The sequence below is a fragment of the Centruroides sculpturatus genome, unplaced genomic scaffold, assembly GCF_000671375.1.
Source record: "Centruroides sculpturatus isolate CEXI.00-Female unplaced genomic scaffold, Cexi_2.0 scaffold167, whole genome shotgun sequence".
Taxonomy (NCBI): Eukaryota; Metazoa; Arthropoda; class Arachnida; order Scorpiones; family Buthidae; genus Centruroides; species Centruroides sculpturatus.
Window position 1 is genome coordinate 656,803 of NW_019384372.1, and position 7,065 is coordinate 663,867.

Below are 7,065 nucleotides of genomic sequence, written 5' to 3' on the forward strand. Positions count from 1 at the left end.
GTAATTTATTTTATATATATTATAATTATAAAAATATGTTTCTTTGGTCAGTAGTATTTTATAACTAAAGACTCTTGGGTAGTTTGGAGATCAATATAAAAACAGTTAAAATTAAAAAAAAATTTTTTATATATATATCAAATACCAAGTTTCATCAGAAAATGTTGATAAACTTTTCTATTATTTTGCTTAGAACTTTAACTTTTCTAGCTAAAACTATTGATGAACGAGTATTGCGGATTCCTCAAAGTTAATGACACGTGATATTGCATTGCCTTTTATTCCCGGAATACTTTGGAGAGATGAGAACCGTATCTATTTTCAAGATGGGATACACCATTAAATTAATAATTTCTGTCAAATGTAATAATTATGAAGGTAAGGTTTAAATTTTAGGCATTTATTTAATAAATTATTTGTATCATGTTAATGGCATTTATAATATTTAGAAGTATATTTAAACAAATAAGTATTTCATGTAAAAATGTATTGAAATTGATTTTATTTAAAGATTAATAAATGCAAAGTTAATAATTTCTATAACATATTTTTAATTAGTATCAAAATAATGCCATTTAAGAAAATTATTATTATTATTTTTTTTAATAAATCTTGCAATTTTACTAAAAAAATTACATGTTAAAGTGCAAAATACAATTATAATGCATGTATATACCAACATAAATTCTCTTCTGAATTACTTAACATACTTTTGCATTATATTGCACACTAATGTACAGCCATCCTTTGACAAATTGAACTAATGTATTATAATTACTAATATAATTATTAAATTTTAACATTGAATATAAACTTGATATTCATTTCATAATTAATAACTTTATTATTAATATTTATAAAATTTATGGATAAATTTTATCTCGTATCAATAATTACATGGAAAGTTATTGCAGAAAACTTGAACTTTTTAGGCATTATTATTCAGCATATTAAGTTATCAAAACAATTTTTTTTTATTAATATAAAACATTTATAAATTTATTATTGAGGTTAATTCGTATTATATTTGTTCTTTATTGAGTATAACAAATCATAATTAATTAGTTAAGTTGCTTAATTAGATTACTTATATATATATTCTTATAAATCAATCAACTTAAATATGATTATAAACATACACATAACAATTATAAATTTTCATGAATTAATAATTATATATAAGTAGATAATAATCTATTATATTAATTTTTATCAATAATTAATAATGCAATTTAACATTTGGTTCTGTTCATTTATGCATTTAGAATTTGCTTCCTTTCATATATTTATAAAAAAAGTACAGAAAATTTAATTTCTCAATTTTACAAGAATCAAATATTTTAAAATTTTTCAAAGACAAATAATTAATATATTAATTATTTTATTATTTTAAATGAAAATATCAAAAATCTAAAACATTTTGAATTACTTTTTATAACATATCATTAAAAAAATTTCATTTAAATAAAGAAAACAATGTTTAGATTCTTGTAAAGATTTACAAAAGTGTTTTATTTACCTTCTGTCATACTTTTTATTATACAATTTAAAATGTTCATGTTTTCATCTTTTTTAATTACATTATTAATACAAATCTGATTATTCTTCAATTAAATTTTCACTCGGTAATGATATTTTTTTTAAAAGAAAATTATTTATTTTCTTGTATCGTATAGTAATAATAATCATTATAGTTATTTTATATTATTTATCAATTTTAAAAGAAAATAAATGAATAAACTTCATGCACAGGAAAGATTTTTATTATTATTTTTTTCAAAGCAGGAAAGAAACATTTCAAAAGAATGTCAACATGTAACAGTTTTTGAATCAATCTTTGAATAAATCAACAGTAGTTTGCAACAAAATGGAACATTTCCATTCAAAGAATATAATTTATACATACCACTTGTTTCATATTCAAATTTTGTTAACATGTTCTGTATCCTTGCACATCCATTTTGTCATTTTGTTCTTCAAAGTGAGATTATTTATAAAACAATAAATGACAAAAATGTCATCTTTATAAAAATTGCTTATTTGGTTGACATATAATAAAATAGCATCATCAAATATATAAAATAAAATTACTTATATAATAAGTTAATATAAAAATATTAAATTGACAATCGATTTCCAAAAAAATAAGATTCAAATAAATTTTATACAATCTGAAATATGTTCCCAACAAAGAGTTTTCATGGAGAGTTTGCAATAAAAAAAAATTCTCAAAATTGTCAATAAAGTTTAATTGAGACACAAATAACATTTGCAATTACAATTTTATAGAAGTTTATGGTGTCAAATTTATTGCTTGTATTTTATAACCTCTCATATGGTAGATTGTTAGTGAGAATGGCGGTAGCTTATGTTCAAATCTGTGCACAAAAGTGGAAGTGTTATTTTCGGTTAAGCACTTTACGAGAACTTTCCACCACCAGACCTCTCTTACCTACTTTGATGCCCGGAGGAACAGACCCACTTGATATATAACCAGTTGCAACGTAATAATCCAATAGGGCCCAAGCAATATTTTCACCTAATTTAATATCTGTTTTTAATATTAAGGCAAGAATCAGAAGATAAAAAAAATAGAAAGAAAAAAACAAAATTATTTTCTGTTCAATATAATACTGTAGGATACAGCTATCTTCCGTGTAAGCCGTCACAGCTTTAGAAGGATCTTGTTTACTTCTGTAACCATAAAAACTTACTTCTAGAGTGTAACAATTGGCCTTGCTGGGTAGCATATTTGTAAAAAATCTACAAAACGAAATCAATATTGAATTTAATATTTCTCCCTCTCTCTCTCTTTCATTACAAATTTTTCTTTTCTATTCTTATTTCATCATTTTTATTTAATCTTAAAAATTAATTTGATTCTTTTTTTAACAATACTACAATTTTTTTTCTATTATTTTTTTTCTGTAACTCATTTATGAAAATTTATACTTCAATGTTCACCTTATTAATTAAATTAAATTTTAAAAATAATTAAAAGAAAATCATTTTGAAATAATAATAATAATAATGAAAGCACAAGAATTTTGTGAGAATATTTTATTTATTTTCTTGAATACTGACTAAATCTTTTAAGCGATAGAATAAAAGAACGATTCTATTTATTAATTTAAGTCAGAAAATAAATAGTTCAGGCAATTTTTCTTCATAAATAATTTATATACAGTAAAGTACAATTGCATTTTACTAGAAAGAACCAGTAATAAGTTCCTGTTTCTTTCTAATAAATATAAATCAGAAAGTAACTTCAATCTATTTTTAACCACATTCTTTCAAATCCCTTTCAGGGTTACTTTTTAGGGTACCTTACATCACTTGTTCATGTAAATAAGCAAATGTTATAGCATAATTTAACTTTAAAATGTAGAAAATATTAAAAGAAAATGTTTGCAATTGAAGAATTTTGTTATAGTTTTATATAGATTATTTAGAGCATGCATTTATTAAAATATTATAAGAAAATTTTTACATGCTATTTAACCCTCCCAACCTTAATTTTATATAAAATTAAGCTTGAAGTATTTCATAAGAAGAGTACTTCATATATCATTTTTAAAGTTATTATAAATCTGATTGAACATATATTAAAAACATTTAAAGAATAATAATGATTTAAAAATAAGTTTAATATATTATTCATTGATTTTTATATGAACTAGAGACTTTTAAATAATTCTGAATATCTCCAAAATACTTGAATATAAATATTCATACTTCTTTTAAGACACTTCCTGCTTCATGACTTTTAAATTTCTCATTTGATATCCCTTCAAAAGTTTATCTTTGATACAATCAAAATTTAGCTAGTAAAAAAACCTACAATTTATTTCTCATAATTAGCGAGTTTTAAACATTAAAGCAGACCAATTTCCAAACTTTTCAATTAAGAATATTTATCTCCATTATAATCTTCTATATGCGATAAAATTACTGCAACAAAAGAGCACCAAAAAAATCCAAATAAATGAAAATCAATCAAATTGAATTAATTGTTTAGGTTTCCTTGCAAGTAATTAAATAAAAGTAGTTTTGCTGCTTATCTTTTTAATTAGAAATAGAATTTCCTTCCAATTCTGTTCAAGACAAGCACTTAAATTTGTCTGAATAATTCCAAAAGGAAATTAAAGTTAACATAGTAGCTTCAGATTATTTTCTTGTATCGTATAGTAATAATAATCATTATAGTTATTTTATATTATTTATCAATTTTAAAAGAAAATAAATGAATAAACTTCATGCACAGGAAAGATTTTTATTATTATTTTTTTCAAAGCAGGAAAGAAACATTTCAAAAGAATGTCAACATGTAACAGTTTTTGAATCAATCTTTGAATAAATCAACAGTAGTTTGCAACAAAATGGAACATTTCCATTCAAAGAATATAATTTATACATACCACTTGTTTCATATTCAAATTTTGTTAACATGTTCTGTATCCTTGCACATCCATTTTGTCATTTTGTTCTTCAAAGTGAGATTATTTATAAAACAATAAATGACAAAAATGTCATCTTTATAAAAATTGCTTATTTGGTTGACATATAATAAAATAGCATCATCAAATATATTTTTGTCACCAACTTACCTTATAATAATCGAAGATAAATGGTCCCGTTTTTGATCCTAGAATATTTCTATAAAATAAAATAATATAATATTTTTTTTTAAAAAAATCTAAAATTTCATTACAAATACATGTTAACAGTTTACCTGATATTCTCATGGAGACTAAACAATTCACCCGGGTTCATGACATCTTTCTGCTGAAACAAACTGACAATTTTCTTCAACAAGCTACGAAATTTGACTAAAATTTAATCAGAAAAATAATTTTAAAAGCCAGAGAAGAGATAATAATATTTACTTATTCCAATCTTGATTCTTTCTAAAGGTGTGTTGTCTATCTAAACTCGAAGCTATGTCTAAGGTGACTATCCCATATTCGGGTACTTGCTGTAGAAGGGAGGAAGTCCTAGGAAATGCAGGAGAAGCTAAAGAATTTATAGAGTTTTGCATATAATGCACAGATGAAGATTTCATACTTAAACGTTTCAAAGACATAGTAGAATGTTGTGTAACAAAGTCACTTCTCATATTTATGTTCTCTGCTTCTTATCAGAGAAACTACACCTATTAGATAACCCCCTTATCTTATCGTCGACTCTGCCATATTTTATGAATAATAACAATAAATATATACATTTGTTAAGTTTAAAGAGGTATGCAACTATATACCTCGCCCATTTTTCCTTACTTTTAAAACTATTTTTAAACTATCGGCTTATAAAACTGGAAAGAGAAGTTAATTAACCGATAATTCTAAAATATTTCTACTATTCTGTAACCCATTAGAACGTATTAAATGTACGATATACGATAAAGTTGGTGAATAACAGCTGCAAATCATCCTTACTCCTAGCTTCGGTCGTGACGTGTCAGATAGGATAAACCGGTGTAAATTTACATGATGATACTTTCATAAACACATCATCTACACCTTATTTCCTAATCCGTTTTATAATTGTTTAGTTTCGTCTAGCTACAAATTAATTATATTTTTATAAAATATATTAAAACTAAATACAGGTAACAGAAAAATTTATATATAAAATTATAAAAGAACATGCCTTACCTATCCATTTTCTTGATTAAGAATTGGTGACTTATCTGCTCTTATCAATAAAATAATTTTTTATTTTATTTTTATTATTTTATAATTCGAAAGTGTCGCCATTTAGAAATTTCTTAAAACGATATTCAATAATGCGAATATTTAATTTAAATCTATAATAAATAATAGTCTATATATTTTTTAATATTATCTGTGTAGGTATCAAGTAAAAGTTTCTGCTGAATTTAACAGAATTTTTATTAAATTATTCCTTTTTATATAAAAAAATATAATATTAATAATATTACTATTTTATAACACTAATTTGTAATTTTAACACGGAAAAATCTTTAATTTGTGTTGTTTTTAACTTAAAAATACAGCAGTTAAACAGTAAATTTTCTCTGTTTAATGCTTGAAAATACGACGAAAATATATATTGAAGCCATATATAAAAAAATAAATGATACTTTTTCATTATTAAATCTATCTAGATAGCAATATTTTGAAGAATAAATTCAATAGAAAGAAAAAATATATAAAAAAACTGCACTCAAACATGGATTCATTTGTGTGCAATTCAGCAAGAATCTCAACAAATCGATATTTAGAGGGCCACTTCGATAACTGGTTTTCGTTAACTAAACATAAAAAATAATTAAATTTAGTTACTTTTTTCACAGAAATTTATGAAAATTTTTAAAAAACAGAAGGAAAATTACGGAAGAAAGAAAAAAATCCGAATGGATACTCATCTTCGTAAGAAGTGATAAAAAGAAAAGACATAAATTCCGTAGTTAGAGAGATTCGTCTTAAAAATCTAAATCCCCCGATTTAACGATTATTGCTCGTGTGTTTATAGTCTTACTTTAATAAAACTATATCTAATTGTTAATTTGAAAAGTAGTTTCTTTACGTAGATGACTCTAGATACGAGTATTAAATGGCTAAGCAACAATTCTTCTAATTGATATATTGTGAAGATGGACTTACAAAGAAAAGAAAAAAAAAAAGATCAGATAATAATTAATCCTATTATAAGAGAAAATTAAAGGTAGAATCGAACAATCGAAACCGCAAATCGTAATAAAAAAACATAAAGATGATTAGATCTACCAGAAGGATTATGTGAAAAATAAGTGTTATAACCTAGAAAAATTGGTTAATAGGCTTTATTCTAAACTAATAACACAATAATTAAAGATTAGTTGTATGGATAATCGTTTAATGTGTTCTGTATCTATCGTCGCGCGATCGCTTGAGAGAATGTCGCGTCGCGTTACGTTTATAAATCCAAAATAAGATAAATATTATTATTAATGAACTATTTTCCTTTTACTTTTCCTAATTATCAACAATTTTAAGCGATTTCACAAAGGTTAAAATCAATATTTCATTTGTTTACGTGCATACTTTATGTTTCATATTAAAA

At 23.4% G+C, this 7,065-nt stretch overlaps 1 long non-coding RNA gene across 1 annotated transcript in view; it reads left to right on the forward strand.

The window, feature by feature from the left end:
• LOC111615186 overlaps positions 1-2,087 on the forward strand; it is a 4,370-nt gene extending 2,283 nt beyond the window's left edge. The window contains exons 2-3 of the long non-coding RNA XR_002755041.1: positions 211-378; positions 1,786-2,087. This is a non-coding gene — a long non-coding RNA (uncharacterized LOC111615186). The remainder of the gene's footprint in view (positions 1-210; positions 379-1,785) is intronic.
• Positions 2,088-7,065: the final 4,978 nt, after the last annotated feature.